General features: G+C 43.2%; 1 protein-coding gene across 1 annotated transcript in view; it reads left to right on the top strand.

Annotated features, from left to right (window-relative positions):
* The window catches only part of slc8a3 (solute carrier family 8 member 3), a 161,581-nt gene that overhangs the window by 49,766 nt on the left and 88,077 nt on the right, over positions 1–23,738 (top strand).

Here is a 23,738-nt window from a genome sequence, read left to right as displayed (position 1 = left end):
GAGTTGTAGCCAGAGGTTGAGCATGAGATGTTTTCTCACTTTCAAATGGGGGGAAAACCCCAAAACAAACAATTAATAGATTATTCAATAATACAAAATAATCATCAGTGTGCTGCCCTTAGAAACCCACTCTGATTCAAGTGTTTTTGTGTTGTGTTTGTTTTTATATTTCTAAATTAGCAAATGCAGCCTGCATTCATTTTTATTTGTGAGCAGACATAATATAAACAATATAAACTTCTTATCATTATTGTTGACATTCATAGTTTTCAAAGATATTATACCATCCACACATTGGGATGATTTCCTCCTTATTTCTGGCATCTGTTATTAACACTCCTTCAAAAACACAAAAACACACAGTATGACGTGCACTCTTTTCCCCCCCCCCCTCTTTAAACACCCACTCGCTCTCCATCTCACACAGGATAAAAAAAAAAAAAAGATTAAAGAAACGTGAGACGGGCCTTAAAGTCGTTTTGGATAAAAATGAATGGGAAATCAAAGTGGATAAGGTGCTCTCTGTGTGAGAGTCCGGTCTTTGAACGTGGCTATAATTGGAGAGCTCGACCAAAGGGAATGAGCGACGAGGGAGAGCTCGTGGGACTCTCGAGCCTTTGGATTCGGTTTGGAGACAGGCTCGTGTGAGAGAGTGGGAAACACGGTGAGGGAGAGGCCAATACTTGATGTGATAGATGCACACAGAGTACGAGCTTCCTCCTCAGCTTGAAGTTCCCATGCCAAATCCAGTATTTTTTAGTCCGTCTGCGCATCGAATCTAAGCATCTATTTTGTTTATTTTTGTCAGCCCGTCACGAAGTAAGCCAAGCTATGTCCGCTTATTCATAAACATTTTTCTAGACGGTAGAAGGCACTTTGGGACGAGTGGTAAAACGTGGAGACGGCTGGCCACGTGAGAACGCCTTTATTGGTGAGAGAGATGAAGGGGATTTTTGCAAGGTGAGAACACGGTTACAGTTACATGGTGTGTCCCTGGAAGTAGAGGATACGTGTGTGAACATTTACAGGGTTCCTGCAGGGTCTTAAAAAGTATTACACAAGTCTTAAATGTAATATTCTAAAAATAAGATAGTACGTATTGAATTTCATCTTCTGTCATCTTACTATTCCTTTTATAGACTTTAACCAATGCTGTAACATCATAAATACTCTATGATAACGCTTACATTCATTTTCTAATTTTTGTTTTAAAGCATAATGCTATAAATGTGATAAATATTTTATTCATTTTGATGTTTTCAGAGTACAAATAGACAAACACATAAAAGTTTTATTAAATTCAGGTAACGTTACTTGGTAAATACTTTGTTTCTCATCTTGACATCCACCCTGATTTTCCATTATATGGCTGTGACATTGGCCTTAAATTTCATCCTGGGTGGTAATAACCCTCATGTTGTCCTCGGGACAAATTTGACCCCTTTTCATAGTTTCTATAACATAAATTTGGGATTATTTTAACCACATTGTTCCAAAATAACATGGATGGTTCCATGAGATGCTCTTCACAGAGGAAATTAAGGATCAGGTCTGCATTTTCATAGAATTTTGGGTGTTCAGTTGCATAACTTTATCCGGACTAAGCTTTGACAGGTCTGTGATTATCCTTATTATATTATTATATACTATTATATTACATTACCTTCATTCCTCTGATCTTAACCATTAGTCCAAATCATTCATAATTTCTGCTTTTTTCTTACACAAAAATAAAAAACAATTGATATAAATCCTTTTTATTGACCATGAATTCCAAAGAATAGGTGTGGAACTAGTGCAAATAAAAAGGACTAGTTGTGAATATACTGGGGTAATTGAAAAAAATTGTAAAAAAGTGCCAAAAATGTTGAAAAAAGAAGCACACATTACGTGGGGAAAAAGCAACATAAACGTAAAAAGTGTCTAAAAGAGTGCTAGTTTTGCTCGGTAGGACAACACAAGGGTTAAAAACGGGCGACCTCTAGCTCACCCAGTAAGAACATAAGATCGTAACCCAGTAAGATTCCTTGGCAGCGTCCCGAGTCCAAATCCGACCCGCAGCCCTCTGCTGCATGTCGTCCCTCCTCTCTCTCTCTCCACCTCCCCTGTCTTCAAGCTGTACTTTCGATTAAAGGCCATAAAATGCCCCCAAAAAAAGTCTTTAAAGGTCTTAATTTTTACTTGGAGAACCCTGTGGGATATCCTGTATTTAGACACAGCTTGTTTGTCTATTTACTAAATCTGCATACGTGTGTGTGTGCGTAAGTGAGTCCATGGGCTGTAGGAGCACACTCGGCACATTCCACATTCCACAAATGCAGCCCAGGGGCCGCCTTGCTATGGGGTTACAAGCCGTCCGAAGCCGCCCCATGACCAAATGTGGATGGGCTGGGAGAGTGGTTTCGTACAAGGATACATTATACACTGCAAACACCACCTGCGCTGTGCAATGAGGAGGCAAGTAGTGAGTGATAGGGGTGGGGGAATAAAATCGATACAGCATAGCCTCGCGATATTTTCAGTGGTTATACTGTATTGATGCACAGACGCCAAGTATGGCTCTATCATTATATATGTGATGGTCAGTTTGTCTGCTCGACAATCACATTTTGCAGCATGAAAACTGAAGTGATATGAACAAATAGAGAAATGTTTCTTTTTTAGATAAAACAGATGTTGACAAAGGTTCCTTTGGGGGCGTCATTTGAAATTAGGAAAAATTATAAGTTGGAAAAAAGGTAATAAATTGAAATATATTGGAGAATATTGCAATATGTTTATAATCGCAATAATATTGTTATCGTGGCATGAGTGTCGGGATGATATTGTATCGGGAGGTGCTGATTCCCCCCCCTAGTGAGTAAGCAGTAAAGTAGCGTTTATGAACTTTAGGCAAGGCTATATCCCGACAGCCGGTGTTTTTCTGGGACTTTTATAGTTTGATATACACTACCGTTCAAAAGTTTGGGGTCACATTGAAATGTCCTTATTTTTGAAGGAAAAACACTGTACTTTAGATAACTTTAAACTAGTCTTAACTTTGAAGAAATACACTCTATACATTGCTAATGTGGTAAATGACTATTCTAGCAGCAAATGTCTGGTTTTTGGTTCAATATCTACATAGGTGTATAGAGGCCCATTTCCAGCAACTATCACTCCAGTGTTCTAATGGTACAATGTGTTTGCTCATTGGCTCAGAAGGCTAATTGATGATTAGAAAACCCTTGTGCAATCATGTTCACACATCTGACAACAGATTAGGTCGTTACAGAAGCTACAAAACTGACCTTCCTTTGAGCAGATTGAGTTTCTGGAGCATCACATTTGGGGGGTCAATTAACGCTCAAATGGCCCGAAAAGAGAACTTTCATCTGAAACTCGACAGTCTATTATTGTCCTTAGAAATGAAGGCTATTCCATGCGAGACATTGCTAAGAAATTGAAGATTTCCTACAACGGTGTGTACTACTCCCTTCAGAGGACAGCACAACAGGCTCTAACCAGAGTAAAAAAGAAGTGGGAGGCCGCGTTGCACAACTGAGCAAGAAGATAAGTACATTAGAGTCTCTAGTTTGAGAAACAGACGCCTCATAGGTCCCCAACTGGCATCTTCATTAAATAGTACCCGCAAAACACCAGTGTCAACATCTGCAGTGAAGAGGGGCTGCGGGATTCTGGGCTTCAGGGCAGAGTGGCAAAGAAAAAGCCATATCTGAGACTGGCCAATAAAAGAAAAGATTAAGATGGGCAAAAGAACACAGACATTGGACAGAGGAAGACTGGAAAAAAGTGTTGTGGACGGATGAATCCAAGTTTGAGGTGTTTGGATCACAAAGAAGAACGTTTGTGAGACGCAGAACAAATGAAAAGATGCTGGAAGAATGCCTGACGCCATCTGTTAAGCATGGTGGAGGTAATATGATGGTCTGGGTTTGCTTTGGTGCTGGTAAGGTGGGAGATTTGTACAGGGTAAAAGGATTCTGAGTAAGGAAGGCTATCACTCCATTTTGCAACCCCATGCCATACCCAGTGGACAGCACTTGATTGGAGCCAATTTCATCCTACAACAGGACAACGACCCTAAACAAAACCTCCAAATTGTGCAAGAACTATTTAGAGCAAAGCAGGCAGCTGGTATTCTATCGTAATGGAGTGTCCAGCGCAGTCACCAGATCTGGAACCCCCTTGAGCTGTTGTGGGAGCAGCTTGACCGTATGGTACGCAAGAAGTGCCCATCCAACCAATCCAACTGGTGGGAGCTGCTTCTGGAAGCGTGGGGTGGCAATTTCTCCAGATTACCTCAATAAATTAACAGCTATAATGCCAAAGGTCTGCAATGCTGGAATTGCTGCAAATGGAGGATTCTTTGGCGAAAGCAAAGTTTGATGTAAAAAAAAAATCTTATTTCAAATACAAATCATTATTTCTAACCTTGTCAATGTCTTGACTCTATTTTCTATTCATTTCACAACGTATGGTGGTGAATAAGTTTGACTTTTCAGAAAATTGTTTGGGTGATACCAAACTTTTGAACGGTAGTGTATATATCGGGGAACCCTCAAAGGATGACGTAATGTGCCGTTCGGGGGTTAATGTTGGAGGTCCTTAGTTCTCGGGTAACAACGACTGAATGTCAGCTTGTGTTTCTGAACTGAAGCAGGGCTGTCTGAAGAGGAAATTGTGTTTGACGTGGCTAATTTCTCTGCTGATTTAGCTGGGAGCGGATCATTTTGCTGCTGACACATCTGATCAGTGTTGATTTAATCATCTTACCCCGTTAGCATTGCAAGCTAACTACCTATTCACAGGTCAACTAAGATCAATAAAACTTTTTTCGTAACACCTGATAACACCATCATATTGTCACTGTCAGATGAAAACCTTGTATGTCCCGATATAAACCGTTTAAGGCCAATCCCACAGACAGATGTAAAGTGTGACCAATAGCATTCATGTAAAGTAAAAAAAAATTGGAGATACAAGGTTTCTGTCCGCCGGCAACGATATCTAAATACGCTCATGAAAATCTATCTTTGCGTACCAATTAGTCAGGCTGAAAGGTGGCTCCTACATGTTTCTAGTTGGCTCCTTAACAGATAGCAGCAGCTTGGACTGACAGCAGTTCTTATACCAAGGGTCTTCAACATTTTTAGGCCAGGGACCACGAGACGGAGCAGGGACCCCTTACATAATGTATAAAATTGAGTTGCTTATTAAACTGGGCTTAAAATAATGTGTAGGGTTGCCTAAAACCTCTAGTTAAACCTTTTTATGACACATACTAAGCTATTAAAATAATTTACATAGTTAAACATCATGTTTTAATGTTAAAGTATATTCAGTCACACACACACACATATATATATTATAGTATATGAGGATGCGATTTGCCCGGGGGATGTGTGGGATTTTCCCCTTTTTCTGATCTTCATATCCCTGCCTCTGCAGGGGTGATCAATGCCACTTCACCAATAGCCTAGGGCCTAGGCCATACATAAATTATATACTGTACCTAAAAATAGTGTTTTAAACTAGGTACAGTGCAGTAACATGAACAGTCTGTGCATAGAGCGATAAAATCCGAGTAGCAGTTGCCGGTTGTGTTTAGGCACTCCAGAGCTCCGGGCCGTCGGCTACCAGCGGCAGTTGTTTAGCCGCCAACAGGTGACTGTGAGCTGGCTACAGGCACCGCCAGATGACGGTGCTTTCAGGGAGTGGGGTTGTGGAGTTTTAGCCAGAAAATCTGAGTGTTGTGCGGCGATGACAGTTTCATTTAGGCACAAAACCGACGGTTTTTAGTGCATGTAGTAGTAGTAGTAATTATTATAATAATATATACTTTAATTATTCTGCAAGGGGAAATTACAATGTTTTCACTATGTTGTTAGTAGTTATTACACACAGGCCTGTATTACACACACATGCTCAGTACCTATACATGCACTAATGGAGAGATGTCAGAGTGGGGGGGGGCTTTCCATGGAAAGGAACCCCGAGCAGTTGGGGTTTTGGTGCCTTGCTCAAGAGCACCTTGGCAGTGCTCAGGAGGTGAACTGGCACCTCTCCGGCTACCAGTCCACTACCATACCTTGGTACGTATGGGGACTTGAACCAGCGACCCTCCGGTTCACAACCCAACTCCCTACTGCCACCCCAAACCGAGCCAAGTGACACTGTATCCATTTTAAACTATCAAACAATTATTTGGTTTCCCCCTTGCAGCAACTCTGCGGACCCCCTAGGGGTCCCGGACCCCCTGTTGAAGATCTCTGTACTATGCAACAGAAGTCCAAAGATCCATAGTTAATGCTCAAGAAAAGGTTTTCAAGCAAAAATAGAAACTTTCCAAAGCCCTGCAGCCTATATCCATCCTGTTTGCCATTGATCTGTATGTTCAGTGTTTTCTGTATACTTCCTTGTTGCTTCCTCAGAGCTCTGAAGCCCCGCCAGAAGAGGCGGATTTAACAACTTATCGGCAAAGTCTTGATTGTTTTGAATACAGCAAACATACGTATCAACAGCAGAGAAGTGGATTAAGCTGCAGGAGTGGTTTCTATGGATGTTTGGATACTTAATTTGCTGTAAAACTTGGTTTCTACTGAAATCGGTTGGATCTACTGTGTGTGAACCGCATCCAAAATCCCATAAAGAGCTAACTTTGATTCTACAACTGGTATTTGATACTTTGACATAGATTTCCGGTGGAGCGTTCATTTAGAATGGACATGTTAATGTTTTATTTTTTATTTATTTAACCTTTATTTATCCAGGTAAACTGTTTGAGAACCAATTCTCATTTACAAACATGACCTGGCCAAGAGGCTACAGAAATAGATATGAACATACTGTACAACTTTACATAGTCAAACACATGACACATAGAACAAGCAACCGAATAAAAAGGAAATAAACATACTGTACAACTTTACATAGTCAAACACATGAACATAGAACAAGCACCGAATAAAAGGAAATAAACATACTGTACAACTTTACATAGTCAAACGCATGACAACATAAAACAAGCAACTGAATAAAAAAAAGACAGTCAACGAAAAAGAAAGAGATAAGAGCTTAAATATGTGTGTATAATATGGTTCATGATTGTCAGCAGAACAGAGTCAACATGTAATTTTGGAGGTTTTGCTTAAATGTTAAAGGATTGTTTTCCTTTTGCCAAGATTTCCATATACCCACTTAAAAATGCCCAGTGACCCACAACGACATAGTTTCAATTATATTTTTGATACAGTTTTAATTGTCATTTGTGTTTTTCTTCTTCACATAGGCTAAATAAAGGTATTTCCACTGTAAATTGGCGCATAAAAGTGGATCAGAATACAGGACATGAAATCATTCATGCTCCAAACTTCCCTGGGGTAGGACAACCAGACCCCCCACTATGATATGAATATAAATATGTATACCCACTACAATACATTAGACTAAACAGGTGATAATGGAGGAGCATGTCAACCAGTGCAACAGAGTTTTGTTGTCAATCATTTTTGGGCAACAATACTCAATCGGATCATTTATTTTTTTGATTTTCTTTTTTACAGTAAAAATATATAATACAATTTTATTCATTGAGTCAAATCACAACAGGAGTCATCTTAGGATACTTTACAGATAGAGTAGGTCTAGACCTCACTATAATTTACACAGACCCAACCAGCTCCCATGAGCAAGCATTTGGTGCGACAGTGGCGAGGAAAAACTTAGTTTTTACAGGCAGGACCTTCGGACAGACCCAGACTCTTGGTGGGCGGTCATCTGCCACTGCTGGTTGGGACGCACAGACACTGATACAGATAGACAGAAATATGATTCATAATAATGATAGCAGTTGGCATGATGCACTGTGGCACCTAACATCACCAGCCTATAACATGTTGATGACAAAGCCACAAAATGGTTAACAAAGCAGGACCTGCTTAAACTACATCTACATATAAGCGCTATTTACAGATTTATTTTAATATTTTGACATTATTTTGAGCACTGGCACATTTCTAGTGGACCTCCAGGATTGCAGCACAGCAGTTGCTAGGGAATTTGTGATGTTACTGCAAAATCTCTCTAAAGTGTGTGTGTGTGTGTGTGTGTGTGTGTGTGTGTGTGTATGTGTGTGTGGTGTGTGTGTGTGTGTGTGTGTGTGTGTGTGTGAGTGAGTGAGGCAGAGAAAATCTCTCCTGTAGAGTTTCACTGTGAGTGTCAGGGCCCTGTTGTAACAATGTAAGCGCACGGCGTGAAGCGCATGGAGCAGGTGTGTGGAGGGCGTGTCCAAATCCACTGTTGCTAGTTTGATGGCGGAACAAAGGGTCCGTGCGCCGGGCGCATGGTCCTAAAGGGGTTGTCTTAGTGTCTTCATTAATTCATTGGTGTGTTTTGGGCGTAGCATGCAATCAACCAATCAGAGGTCATCTCCCATTCCCTTTGACACACAGGCGTGTTTGTACTTTGGCACATTGATATTATGACAGCGGATTTGCACCGTTATATTTTTATTGGTAATCTTCTGCATGTTTGTGTTGTGGTGCACGTCCCTGTGTGTGTAACAAGCACAGTGCGGGTTCCTGTGTGTGTAACAAGCATCTTGTGTGTCCCTGTGTGTGTACCGAGCAAAGAGTGCTTCCCTGTGTGTGTAACAAGCATAGTATGTGTCCCTGTGTGTGTGTAACAAGCATAGTGCGGGTCCCTGTGTGTGTAACAAGCATAGTGTGCGTCCCTGTGTGTGTAACAAGCATAGTGCGTGTCCCTATGTCTGTGTAACAAGCATAATGCGCGTCCCTGTGTGTGTAACAAGCATAGTGTGTGTGTCTGTGTGTGTAACAAGAATAGTGTGTGCATGCTGTGCACGAGCCTAGGTGCATCTTACTAATGCGTGGTTAAAATAACAATGAAATGGAGATCTATTGACTTTAAACCAGTTTTTTTTGTTAATCAATGGCGCGATCACTTAGAATTACGCCCAGAATGCACTTGAACACACCTCCCTGTAAGACCAGTACGCCCATGGGTGCACAGATGGGCGCAGGTGCATTTGCTATTTAAATGACTGGACGGTCGGCTGGACGGTCTTAAGATAGCAAAGACACTTGCATTGGGCTTTGCGGGCCCTCTGTGTTTGTATTTAAAGCATGTTCCCCTCGTTTTAGGCAGCAACAACAAGAAAAAATCACCTGAACCCCAACTATAGTGTTTAGCTGGCTGCTCTATCACCACAGCTCCAAATGGCAGCAGGATGGATGGCATGTTTTCAGTAACAGTAGCCTCCACACAGCCTCGCGTTCCCCGGGCGTCCTCCTGATGGAAGTCGATGTGATGTGGTCCTCTGCCGCGGGAGTGGCGCTGCTAAAACAGATGAAACCGCCTCTAAGAGGGCCCTGTTTCCTGCCTGCCAGGCGCTTACAGAGATGGATGGAGGGGAGGACATCACAAGCAGTGCATGAGGAGATTACTGATGAAGGTGTGGAGGGGATGAGCGGCAGCCTCCGCGCCCTCATCCTCACACCCCTGGCACTCAGCCCCAAGGGGAGGGGGGGGGGGGGTTGCGGTCAAGTAAACTCACACAAGAGGAAATAAGACAAATGAAACACTGGTGATGGCCAGGGCTGGGGCGATATGCTTTAGTCCCGATTTAAATTCTTTCCCGATACTTGGGTGCTGATTGGATTTGTATTGCAGTTTTCATCTATTGCAATCCTAAAAGTATTCCAATTTCAATAGTGTTGAGTACTGTTAAATAATACACTTATAGAGACAATATATCATGAGGCATTTCTAAAAAAGTATTTTCTTTTTTTTTTAAAGAACAAGAATGCGCATCACATGTCAGTCAGTCTGACATTAATTTCATCTATAAAGAAGTAACATAACATGGATTTTCTGCTTTTTCATTTCATTTTCAGATTAGCTGGAAACAGATATGATGTTGTTGCTATCAACAGAACCACATAAACAGAAAATATTTAGTTGAATCATTGTTAAAAAAAAAAAAAAGATTTTGGGGAAAATAATCAATTTTTTAAAATCGTCCCAAAGGAAATCACCATAAATATGTGAATAGATTTCCCCCCCCCCCCCCCCATACCCCTGGTGATGGCTAAGAGGTGGCTAAGAGGGGGATGAAGGGATGAGCAGAAAAAGGAGCAGGGAGGATGATGTGATGCATGCTGGTTGTGGGAGCGCCTCTGCTCCGTCCCTCCAGGAAGTCATAACGCTTCTCCTCTCCATCTGAAGGAGGCTATGTCGCCATGGCAACCGGAGAGAACCTGCACCCGTCTCCCGGCTTGGCGGGCTGGGCTGTACGTGTGCATGCATGAATGTGTTGGTTGCAAACACATCGGCTCGTCGCCGCTGCATGTGTGCCTCGGTCTTGTGCGTCATTCAGTCGGTGTGTGTGTGTGTGTGTGTGTGTGTTTTATGAGCTTCAAGTGCAAGCGTGCATGTGCGTGAGATACACACACAAGCACACACACACAAGCGTGCGCACACACACACACACAGCCTCACATTCACAGTTTGTACTGCAGGCTTTATTTTTAGCACGTGGCGCTTATATAATCAGGGTGACACTGGGGGGGGAAATAAAAGGATGGGGAAATCTGCCGCTTTTGCTCTCTGTTTTTCCTCCCCTACATTTACATTCTCTTGCTTTCTGTCTATCCTCTGTTACATTTTCTTGTTTCCCCCACCCCTCTTTCGTCCTCTCCCGTCTCTGTCTCTTCCCCCTTGTTGCTCCCTGCCTCATTATATATTTGACTCCACATCCTCTCGTCCCTTTTGCTACTCCTTTCTCTCTCTCACCCACCCGTCATCTGTCTTCCTCTTTTCTAGCCTCACCTCTATTTGCCTTCGCCATGACGCTCTGCAGCCATGGTAGCGGAGGGAAGGGGGAAGAGAGAGGGAGGGAGGGCAGAAATGCAGAGAAGGGAAATGTAGAAAGAATTGTGGCTGAATGAATTGCGAGAAAACGAGCAGCAGAGAAAGACAGAGAGAGAGACGGATGAGTGAAGAGGTAGCAAGGGAGAGAGAAAGAATGGCACGAGTGTCCGCCAAGAGACAGAAACCCTCAGCTCTTCTCTGTGGAGGGGACCAGGGACGCTCTCACACAGGCGTCCTCGCTACTTTTAAAGATCCCCAATAGGGCTGCACTCCACACTCTTGTTCAGCCCCTCGTTTTCTTCTTCCTTGTCTTCTGTTTTGGCCTATTCTTTAAGGCAACTTGAGCATAGATGACATTTCAGGATTACTTAGTGGGATCAGTGGAGAGTGGGCTCCTGGAATCCCTGCTTGCCAAGGCGCTGGGAATAACCCACTCGGCCTTTCTCCTGTTACACTCAGCAAATCAGACTAACACTCGTAAAGGGCCTCTCGTGGATTAACGCCGGGGTTTCGCCCCGGAAACAGCCGACAGTCTTGCTGTGTCGTGCAGCCGAGGGGTGTTTGACGTGATCGAGTGCTACACAAGCTGAATGCTGCATCTGAAGAGTCATCAAAAAGGAAACGGTGTCTACTGGATGTACAGCATCCTACTACCTCTGTGGGAAATTGCTTACGCTATCAGCTCTAATTACTTTTGCTTGACACACAGCAGTCCCAGGATCTCACGTTAAGTAACTCAAACACTGCAGTCGGGTAAATGTTGTAAACAGCTGCTGATGTGCAGTTATTTATAAATGGCATACCAGTTGGTAATAAAGGCAATAAATAAAGTGATTTGAGGATATCCAGAGGAATGTGTGTCTCGGACAGAGTTGTTCTTGGGTCTGCTTCCTGAGCCGTCACCTTGCTTGTCATCCATGCAAGCCTAGTTTCTTAAAGGGGCTCTTAGCAATGTCACTATCTGCTAGCGGCCTGTCCCCAGAACACACTGTAAAAAACGCAGCCTCTGTGGACAGCCCAGGGTCTACAAACGCCAACAAAAACAAACTGTGCCCACCTGCACCACAAAGCATTCACAAACAGTGTTTCAGCCAATAACCGACAACAAGAAGGAGTTGGGGGTGGAGGGGTTAGTGCGCGGGAGCAGAGAAGGCAGGGGGAGGGGACGGAATGAGGAGGAGGGAGGGGCAAGCTAGTCTTGTTTTGCTTGAAAATACTTCAAACGTCAACAAGAAGTGACATCACCCAACATTGCTTAGAGCACCTTTAAAATGCCCATATTATGAAAAAAAATCATTTTTCTGGGATTTGGGGTGTTATTTTGTGTCTCTGGTGCTTTCACGCGCATACAAAAAAAACAACTATCCATGCTGTTTTGAGTGAGATCCGGTTTCTGAATGTCCTCTGCCTTCAGTCTCTGGGTGAGCTGTTCAAAATCTACACGGCTTTCTACGTCACTAGCCGAGACAAGGTGGCTAACCGTAGCAGGCTAGCGCTAGCATGATAGCTCGTTCTCAATGGCAAAATACCCAGTGGTTGACCATAATCTCCAAAAGAACTACTTCCTGTCCCTGTTCTGCAGGTATTCCACAAATGTCCCTGGTCTAGAAGGAGTCTCCCAGCTAATCCTGCCTTGGACTGACCAAAGTTGGAGAAAGAGTTGATGGGATCTTACCAAGCTACTGAGCATGTGCCACTCCCAACAAAGATAGTATAGAAGTGAGATGTCTCACTCTGTAGCTGAAACAGAGATCTAAACACACAGGGCGAAAACAGGATCTGCAACAAAAATATGGTGTTTTATGAAAATGAAACCATGTAAACCTATTCTGGTACAACCTCAAAATACAATTATGATCCTGAAAATGAGCATAAAATGGGCAGTTTCCTTAGTTAAAAAATAGAGTTGGCAATGCTATAAATGCTTGTTATTAGGGATGTAACAATGCTTTGGGAATCAATTAAAAATCAAAATAGATGTGTAGCTTCAACCCAGTATCACGCCTAAGCGTGTAATACACCCGCTGGTCCCTTGGTGTGTCAGACCCAATGGAATGTATTACACGCTTAGGCGTGATACTGGGTTGGTAGATTATAACCGGTTGGGACAAAAAATGAATCACAATGCAATTTTTAAACGGCCTAGAGCATAATCTACTTTAGATTTCACTTGTTTGACTTCACTGTGTCTTCGCAGTTTATTTATTTGAACCGATTTTTTGACCAATTTCAGTTTTACTTTTGATTATTTTGCACAGTTCATATACATAAAGTCATTTTCTTCAGTCATTTGTCTGCAGATCATTCTGTTAAATAAAAACATAGTGACAAAATTCTATTGTGAACTTAAAATTGTGAATTGTATCGAACCATGAGTCGACGAAAAGACCAAAACCAGTTAGCGGACATGCGAGTTATGTGTAAATCAACCTGCTCTTGTTGTGTAATACTTGATCTGCCCCCTAGAAGTGTGTGCGTGCAGACATTAAATAGTTGTTTGTGGTTGCAGGTGTGTGTGGTTGCAGGTGCGTGTATCGGTGTGAGTGATTTTGAATGAATACACAGTCATTCAAATGTGCCTGTGTGTCAACATCCGTGTACACTCGTGTTTGTGCTTAGGAGTGTGTGTGTGTGCCCGTGTGTCGACATCCGTGTACACTCGAGTTTGTGCTCAGGAGTGTGTTTGCGTGTGCTTTGTCCAGCACCTCACAGATCGGAGACAGAAATGTGTCGGTACATCGGGGAGCCAGTTTCACTTCACTTCTTTAATGGCTGTCAGGCCCAGCCAAACGCTCGCAGGCACTGAGGGACTGCTCTGCTACCCGCCCAACCCATACAGTACAACACCTGCAAGATCAACACAATGAGCAACATGGGGAAAATGGGTTTTGTTCTTCGCCAAGTGATACAACACACAAGTGTAACCTTTACCCAGTTGGTAAATGCATAAATGCATTTAATGTGCTTTTATCATGATGCCCTTAAACACTTCAAAGGTAGGGCTGAATAACCAGCCATGTAACCCGCTTATATCATGACGTTTAATAACAGTTTAACATATTTTTTACATTTCTCTTTGTGCATTTATCAATCTTGTTTCAAATTGCCGGATCTATCTCCACAGCCGCTCTGGGTTGTTTGCATTTCTTTGAACCAATCACAGTCATCTTGTGCGATGCTAAGCTCTGGACTCAGAGACGGTGGATCTGTCAAATAGTCTCGGGAGGGAACGTGTTTTGGTGGAACATTTGCACTAGAGCCCGACCGATAGATCGGCTGGTCGATATTAGGCATTTACCGATCTAACGGTATCGGCATTTATAATAATCTTGATTTCTTTTTTAAAAATATCGGCCGATATGTCGGCATATCGGATTAAAAGAGAAAATTGATCATTCCCTCCAATATCGTGAATCATATCGCATTCGCAACACCAGTCAAAATAGTCACAGTTTGACATTTTCCTCATATCGTGAAGCTAGTTTGGAAATCCAGACCCAAATCCGAAAGATTAAGGGTCTGGCATCGAGTAATCAAAGTCGCCCATGTCGAGGGGCGGCACCAAGCGTGCATTTGAAAATATCACTGCACGCAATTGGACAACACTACGACCAATCACAACAACACACGGGGTGACTTATCCAGTGACTTATACGCTTAGCTACAAGCACCTGTTTGTCACCTGTTTAGCTCACCTTTGGCCCACCTATATCAGATACACCGATGTGATTGGTGCAGCTCACCTCTGGCCCGCCTATATCAGATACATTGATGTGATTGGTGCAGCTCGCCTCTGGACCGCCTAAATCAGATACACCGATGTGATTGGTGCAGCTCGCCTCTGGCCCGCCTAAATCAGATACACCAATGTGATTGGTGCAGCTCGCCTCTGGCCCCCCTAAATCAGATACACCGATGTGATTGGTGCAGCTCGCCTCTGGCCCGCCTAAATCAGATACACCGATGTGATTGGTGCAGCTTTCCTCTGGCCCGCCTATATCAGATACACCAATGTGATTGGTGCAGCTCGCCTCTGGCCCGCCTATATCAGATACACCGATGTGATTGGTGCAGCTCGCCTCTGGCCCGCCTATATCAGATACACCGATGTGATTGGTGCAGCTCGCCTCTGGCCCGCCTATATCAGATACACCGATGTGATTGGTGCGGCTTGGCAAAAAGGGCATAGTTAATGAGCAGGATTACTCAATGCCAGAGTAACTTGCTGAGCAAATTCTCAACTCTGAATTCCCAGGGTACAGCCCGGCTGGATACATGGTTAAACCTCATTTGCTCTAACCAGTGTATCATTGTGTGTACTTCATCCACAGCAGTCCCACCAATCGTCCCAAAACGTCCCAGTTAGAGAGGAAATGCCATAAACATATTCTTTATAAATGTTCACAACCAATCTGCACAATTCAAACGTTTCTTCAAAACTTGTAATTTTCAGCGTGTAGCTTGCTAACTCAAAATTTGGTGTTGTTTCCTGTATTGAAGGCATTTTGACAACGGCAACACACAGAGAGCAGAAACCAAGGGGCAAAGCATGACATCTGGCACATGGCTCACAGTGTCAGGCTTTATACTGGGAATGTACTTCTGTTGATCCAGACTAATATGAAAAAAACAAACCTAGCCGCCTAAGAAACATACATTTTCAATCATAGTCCAGTTAGTCCAACATATCAAATGGTGAGACAAAGTCATTCCAGTTGTGCTTTATGAAGCTCAGAAAACTTGGTCGTTTTTTTCTTAAGATCATTTTTTGGGGCTTTTCCCTTTATTTGATAGTGAATAGACAGGAAAGGGGAGAGAAAGAAAGGGGATGACACGCACCAAAGGGCCGCAGGTCGGATTCAAACCCGGGCCGCTGCAAAGGACTCAGCGTACATGGGGCGCGCTGGGTGATTTGATATGGTATTTGAGTATTGGTATTTGAATGCAGATCCTGTGGAAAGACAGTGCTGTTGTGCATTGGGTCTTTAGAGAGGTATATAACACAAATCTGCTTCTTTTGAACATTAATTCAGCTTTTCATTTTTCTGATTTGAGTTTTTTTGTTAAGCTGGTTTAAAACCCCAGCAGGTGTAGTGATTGTGTGTTTGCCAAAACTCTGCATTACTGGCTCGGAAACCTGTCTCTTTCATTAATGTTGTCTTGACCTTATCCGATATACAACCCATGCGTGCATGCATGTCCCTAGCTCTCAAATCTGATAGTATAGAAAACTGAATCTCAGGTCAATCAGGAAATTACATCTGGCACCGTTCCAGGGATTACGATGGCAGGAGTGGACAAAGCAGTGTTGTGTTACTGTTGATCTTGGATTACAGAGCGAGGCAGCAGAGCGACGACCTATCATGCTGTTGTTGATACAGCTTTTTGGTAACGCCGGTCCTCGCTCCTGTTGTACACACAGTTAACTCATCCGGCTCAGTCGTTGTTCGAAGCCGGGGGTTTGATGTTCAGTGTTGCAGCAGAGTGGAGGGGAAGCGCCAGTTAGCGAGCATCATGGTGGGACTGCTCTGCTGCTCCACGCTGATGTTGGGTCACAGGCGGCTGCACATTGGGTTGTGTTTGTTTATATGCACAGGAGATTGAAACATTATGCATATGTGAGTTGAGTTTGCATTGTGAAAAGGCTATGTGAAATTCACAAATGTCTGTCTGTCTGTGTGTGTGTGTGTGTGTGTGTGTGTGTGTGTGTGTGTGTGTGTGTGTGCGTGTGTGCGCAGGTATTTTGCAGCTCGGCCGTGTCTTTTTTGGGAAAGTGACAGGCAGCCATAGTGAGGGTTTTCCAGTTGCTGTAGTTTTCAGCCTGACATCTCAGTGACACATCATTACATTTTGCTCAAGGCAGTGCAAGCAACAGTGACCTTTTATGCTGCTGCTGAGTTCCCTGCACATGTGTTCTTGTGTTCATGTGTTCATGTGTGTGTGTGTGTGTGTGTGTGTGTGTGTGTGTGTGTGTGTGTGTGAGAGAGAATACTGCTGTATGTTGTGTGTGTGTGTGTGTGTGTGTGTAGTGTGTGTGTGTGTGTGTGTGTGTGTGTGTGTGTGTGTCTTTAAATACTGCTGTATATGTTTGCATCTGCTCTTTAATTAACTTTCTCAGATCTTTCCTCCTCTGACATTCGCCACTGTTTTGGTGGTGTGTATTATAAGTGGCTTTACACCCCCACACACACCCCCACCCACACACACACACACACACACACACACACACACACACACACACACACACACACACCAATTTTGTTTCTCTTCGTACTTTGATACAAAGACAGCACAAATATGTGCACATATAATGAGGAGACACACGTTTTGAAATATAACTGAAGAATGATGTTAATAATTGACAGATTCTCACCACAGTAGGTTGTCTGTCTTTTCTCTCACACACAAATACACCACTAACTCAACTGCTGATGAGAAATTCAAATGTCTTAGTTATATTAGGTAGTAAAGTTTTGGGCTACCACATACACTACCTCAAGAACAGCTTCATGGCTTTTTGTCACAGTCTCTTGACATCTACTGGAGGGACGAACCATGTGCAGAGCGACGGGGTGGCTTCTGGGGCTCCAGCCCCGAATGTTTTCTCAAAAGCCCAATCTCTTAGGTTTTTAAAATGACTTCAACTTGGTGTCATTTCCCTTCAGTTTCTCTGACTGGACTGGGTGAATCAATGGAGCAAAAGTTCAATTACTTGGAAAATATTGCCAATCATTCTGGGAATTAAAAATAGGTTCCAAGATTAGTAATGCTGTTCACGACCAAATGCTTACCCTACTTATGTAACTAAAATTGTAACATCAGACAATTTCTTAGGAGGCAGGAGTGAATATGAGTCATCATCTGGTGTTCTGGTTTCAGAATGATGAAGACAGTTGGAGAACAATTAGATACTAAAACAGGATGTATCATCAACAGATTGGTTATTTTACTTGGCATCTATCGTGCTTTTCCCAAATGATTTTCCAAGATATTCCAGATTTATAATAATAATAATAATACATTTTATTTAACAGCGCCTTTCTAACACTCAAGGACGCTTTACAGAGAATAAAAGACAGATATAGGGAACATAAAAGTGTAAGTAGTATAACAAAACAGGTAAAACAAAAAACAAAACAAACAAAACAAACAAACAAAACAAAACAGGAACAGTGTATTTACAGATAAGCGAGCTGGAACAGATGGGTTTTTAGTCTAGTTTTGAACAGAGGGAGAGAGTTGATGTTGCGGAGGTCGGGTGGGAGTGAGTTCCGAGCTGGGGAGCAGAGCGGCTGAAGGCTCTGCTCCCCACGGTGATGAGTCGAGCATGGGGGACAGTGAGGTGAGGGAGGAGGAAGATTGAGGAAGCGGGGGGGGACGGCAATGTGTAGGAGTTCTGATAGATATGGAGGAGCAAGGTTATGGATGGCTTTGAAAGTATGGAGAAGGATTTAAAAATTGTATTCTGAATTGAACCGGGAGCCAATGGAGCTGCTGAAGAACCGGGGTTATATGATGAAATGAGGGGTTCTGGTGATGACACGAGCTGCTGAGTTCTGAAGAAGTTGAAGTTTATGGAGGGATTTTTGAGGAAGGCCAAAAAGGAGAGAGTTACAGTAGTCAAGGCGGGAGGTGACGAGGCTGTGGATAAGGATGGAGGCAGTGTGAGTGGTAAGGGACGGACGGAGGCGGTTTATGTTGCGTAGGGGGAAAGTATGCAGACCGGCAGATATTATTTATGTGTGACTGAAAGGAGAGGGAGGAATCGAGGATGACGCCCAGACTCTTGACCTGAGGGGAAGGGGAGACCAAGGAGTTGTCGATTGGTAGAGAGAAACTATTGATTTTGGATAGGGATAGATTTCTAGGCATTCTGTTATCAAATGGCATGAAAAATAGTGCATATAGCTATCCAGGACAGTTTAGCCGGCCCAGCATTTGTATACATGTCACAGATCATTACAGGATGTCAAATGCCTAATTGTGTTATGTACTACATCTATATGGAGGCATCTGTGTTTCTTATGTTTGTCTACTCATGTATTCAGGACTTTATCTGAATGCAGAGCTCTGGGTCCTATAAGGTTAACTACTGTAGCAAGCTAATGGCTATTTACATGAGGAAAAGATCAATAAGTGTCTATATTACTTTTGTTAACTAAGCTAGCACTTTACTGCAAACATGCGGTAAAAGGGCCTGCTTACAATGTTAATGTCACTGATGCTATAGAGTATATGGTTAATAAAGTTAACCGCAAGCTAATTCACTTCAGTGCCATTTGTGACCGCCATGACAGTTTAGGGGTCTCCACTGTTAAATTTAGCAGAGCAAAGGTGACTGGGAGCCGGCTACAGACTAGCCAGCTAGCGGCTAGTTAAATGACTATTTGAGACTAAAAAAAAAGATTACTCTCCGCGGCCTGGGTAGCTCATGTGGTGGAGCGCGTGTCCAAATGCCGAGGCGCAGTCCTCAATGCAGCGGCCACAGGCTTGACTCCAACCAGCGGCCCTTTGTTGCATGTCATTCCCCCTCTCTTTTCCCTTTCATGTCAAATCTGTCCTGTCGCAAATAAAGGCCTACAATGCCACAAAAAAAATAAAAATCTTAAAATAAATTAGCACCGGTCCCTTTTAAAATAGTACTCCCGGGACAGGAACACATGTGTGAAAGTCTTGCGTTTTACCCATTACTTCTTCCGGGACACAAAGTCCCCTCCCCCGCTTGAAAGCAGTAACGTGTTCATTGGTGAGCTTTGGAGGCTTTTCCCCCATGTTTTTAGTTGCTAAGCTAACCCTTAGCTAACCATTTATATTCATATTTAATCAACAGATATGAGAGTAGTATCAATCTTCTGATCTAACTCAAGCAAGCGATTAAGCATATTTTCCCAAAATGTCAAACTATACCTTTAAAACACCAGAGGATTGATGCTCATGACGGACATGGGAGAGACAGCAACATTCTCCCTACAGGTCTCTCTTTGTCCTCACAGGTTGTCCCACAGGGACATCTTTGTCTTTCTTTTTTCTTTCCATTCTTCCGTTCAAACAGCACTGACCTAATATTTTGGACTTGAGGGGTTTGGGATGGCATCCTTTGTCAAAATTCAAAGCGCATATGTGTGTTTTTCCCTCCTCCCGTCTGGCTGCGAGGTGAGGCAATATCGAGCGAAGAAAGTGTTGACTCAGGGGGAAGGAAAGTGTCAGATTAATAACGAAGACAGGCCGTGAGAGACAGCGGAGGAAGCCATAGAAATTAGACAGGGTGTCCACACAGTTCAGCCGACTGAGGCTTGTGCCATGCATTTGCAATGTTGCAGGTTTAAATCAGGCTCATAGAGCTGTTTGTCATCCGGTGTCCCCTCCCTTCGCTCTTGTCCCTTTTTTCCACTGTGTGCTCTCTAATGAGAGCAAAAAGGCAGACAACATTTTAATTTTTAATAACAAAGATGGGTCATGACAGGCGGTGGAGGAAGCGGGGAAATTAGATTGGGAAGGAGTCCCTGGATGAGGTGAGAGGGAAGGAAGGAAGGAAGAATAAAGAGAGAGAGGCAGCCAATGATCATTTTCAATATTGATTCATCTGTCAGCTGGGGTGTGGAGGAACTAAGGGCATTTACTTAAAAACTCTGCAGCAGCATATATACACAGTTTGGATGTACTTGTCTGAGTACTTTAACAGTACTTGAACTTCCACTCCATCACATTTATCTGGCAGATATAGTTATAGGCTTTATTTTACTTTCAAAAAGCCATGGTAAAACTGCAAAACACCATTGAATCAAATGTAAAATGTTCCTCTTATTTGTGAAATAAGCATGTGACCCGTTTCAACTACACCCCTCAAAGAATCAGAATCGAGGATCGATAAGAACCGGAATCGAGAGGAAGAATCTGAATTGGAAAATGATGCCCAACACTATTTGTGACCATAAAACATTTGATTCGACAGAGAAAAACATTTTAAAAATGGTTAAATAAAACAAGTTGGATTTCTTTTAATTAAGATTTTTTTTCAGGCATTTAATGCCTTTATTTTCCACAGGACAGCTGAAGCTGCGGCAAAGGGCCACAGGTTGGATTCGAACCCGTGGCTGCTCGCTGAATCGGGGAGTGAACCTCTTTATATGTACGCCTGCTCTACCAACTGAACTAACCTGGCCACTCAAGTTGGATTTCTTACGGATTTCTGGCTTCTAAAGGAGCAGACACCTTTGATTCACAGACTCGTAGCTCATGGTCAGTGTACCTTGGATGGTCTAGAGCAGGGATCAATGTTTTTAATCCAAGGACCCCTTAACTGACCCCTTAAAGGACCCCCTACTACATATATTGTTCAAAATTAAGTTGCATATCAAACTGGGCCTACAATAACGTGTAGGACGGAATAAAGCCTTGATAACCTTTTTTGCATAGAATACTCAGCTATTAAAATAATAACTGATTTTAGAAATCATCTTTTAATGCTAAACATACATCCTTAGGATACATCAGAGTCAACACAGAGAGAAGGAAGTGATGAAGGAAAGATGGAGGAAGAGAAAAGAAATCAGCACATGAGAGCAGGTGTGTGTGTGTGTGTGTGTGTGTGTGTGTGTGTGTGTGTGTGTGTGTGTGTGTGTGTGTGTGTGTGTGTGTGTGAGTGGTTTGGGGGTTGGGGAGGGTGTATGTGACGCATACCATCAGATAGGATCAGGCAAAAGCAAATGAAGTACATGGCATCTCTCCTGCGTCCTGCATTATGCTAATGCTGCTGCTGCTGCTCCTCATGTAGTGAATATAGAATACACACACACACACACACACACACACACACACACACACACACACACACACACACACAAGAGCAAGAAGGTATGTGAGTAGATGCACGTGGAGACTGGCAAAGATATGTGCACGCACATAAGCCTAAGCACACAGTCTTATATAATCCTGCATGCACACCGTTCGCATGGTTGCACAGAGTTTTGTCAAAAGACACAACAGTCCATCCCCGCCCGCCCCCAGTCCCCCAACCCCCATGCTTACCGCTTCCTTTTAAGTCCATTTTTTTTTCTATTTGAAATGTCTCCACTTGATGATCAGATACATAGTTCATTACTCATGTGTGTTAATGGAGAAGTCACTGGCGGTGACTTCATCCACCTCCTACTCCTCCTCTTTACCGTTTGGCTGTCGGTCAGATGACATTGTGTCACTCTCTGAGTCAGGGTGTGCAGTCCCAAGCCACATTTGTTGCTGGTCAAAAGCAAAAGAGAAAAAAATAGAATTTAGTTTAGGTCACAAGGTTTATTTTTGTGAGTGGTCCACATACTCCGATGCCTGACTTTAGCAGCTGGGAATAGTACAGCTTTCAAGTAATAAAAAAACAATATATTTACACTGTAAAATATTAGTAATCTATGATTTGTACATGCTTACCCTCAATTCCCCTTGTCTACTGTATTCTAATATCTTTCCCATGATTCAGGGTGATCTTCCACCAGCTTATGTATTGTCACATGCTCAACAGTCTGGCTCTCAGGCTGCCTCCAGGAATGCTTATTAAATATGTAAAAGCTAAATGAGCATCTAAGACATAATAATACAGTTGAGTTATATGGCTAAAATATGACATTTAAATGTGACATAACATTCAAAAATATAAATAAACATGAATAAAGCCATACACACAGGGAGTTTACTTTACCTTGACTGACAATGTATGATATGAGTACACCCACAATAACTTATTTATAAAGATTTACACCCTACATTTCATCTGTTTTTTATGAAGGTGCAACTGAGTGTTAAGGTACTCAGCAGGTGGCGTTGTGTTGATGGTCTCATTGAGGCGAGAGCGCTGTTGTCCATGTGGTCGTGGTGGTTTGCTCAGATGTCGGCGGTGTGGGCAGCAGCGTTTGTTCAGCTGTCCGAGGAAAGCTCCCAGTTGATGCTCATTCATATTTCGTTGGTCGTATTAACAATTTATGCCAATTTTTCCTTTTGCTTTCTCAGGCTGACATGTGTGTGTGTGTGTGTGTGTGTGTGTGTGTGTCAAGGCCGAGACAGGTCAATCACTGTGATACACACTAGTGTGTAGTTATACTTTTCCATTTTTCAACTTTCATTTAACCTTGCAAAACTACTGCGGAGAACTCTGTTGCAGTGCTTTTGACAAAACAAACAATGGAAATAATAGTCATAATAAAGATAATGGTTCCATTATCTTTACTAGAAATAGTAGTTGTAGTAGTCCATGACGTAGCAGGAAGTAGCAGGGCATAGCAAGATATAGCAGGGCGTAGCAGGGCATAGCAGGACGTAGCAGGGTGTTACAGGACGTAGCAGGGCGTTACAGGACGTAGCAGGGCATAGCAGGACGTAGCAGGGTGTTACAGGACATAGCAGGGCGTTACAGGACGTAGCAGGGCAAAGTAGGACGTAGCAGGGTGTTACAGGACGTAGCAGGGCATAGCTGGACGTTACAGGACGTAGCAGGGCATAGTAGGATGTAGCAGGGCGTTACAGGACGTAGCAGGGCATAACAGGGCGTAGCAGGGTGTTACAGGACATAGCAGGGCGTTACAGGACGTAGCAGGGCATAGTAGGACGTAGCAGGGTGTTACAGGATGTAGCAGGACGTTACAAGACGTAGCAGGGCATAGCAGGACGTAGCAGGGCGTTACAGGATGTAGCAGGACGTAGCAGGGCATAGCAGGACGTAGCAGAGCATAGCAGGACGTAGCAGGACATAGCAGGACGTAGCAGGACATAGCAGGACGTAGCAGGGTGTTACAGGACGTAGCAGGGTGTTACAGGACGTAACAGGGCGTTACAGGACGTAGCAGAGCATAGCAGGACGT

This window comes from Etheostoma spectabile, chromosome 20, assembly GCF_008692095.1.
Source record: "Etheostoma spectabile isolate EspeVRDwgs_2016 chromosome 20, UIUC_Espe_1.0, whole genome shotgun sequence".
Classification (NCBI taxonomy): Eukaryota; Metazoa; Chordata; class Actinopteri; order Perciformes; family Percidae; genus Etheostoma; species Etheostoma spectabile.
This window is presented reverse-complemented; position numbering and strand designations above follow the sequence as displayed.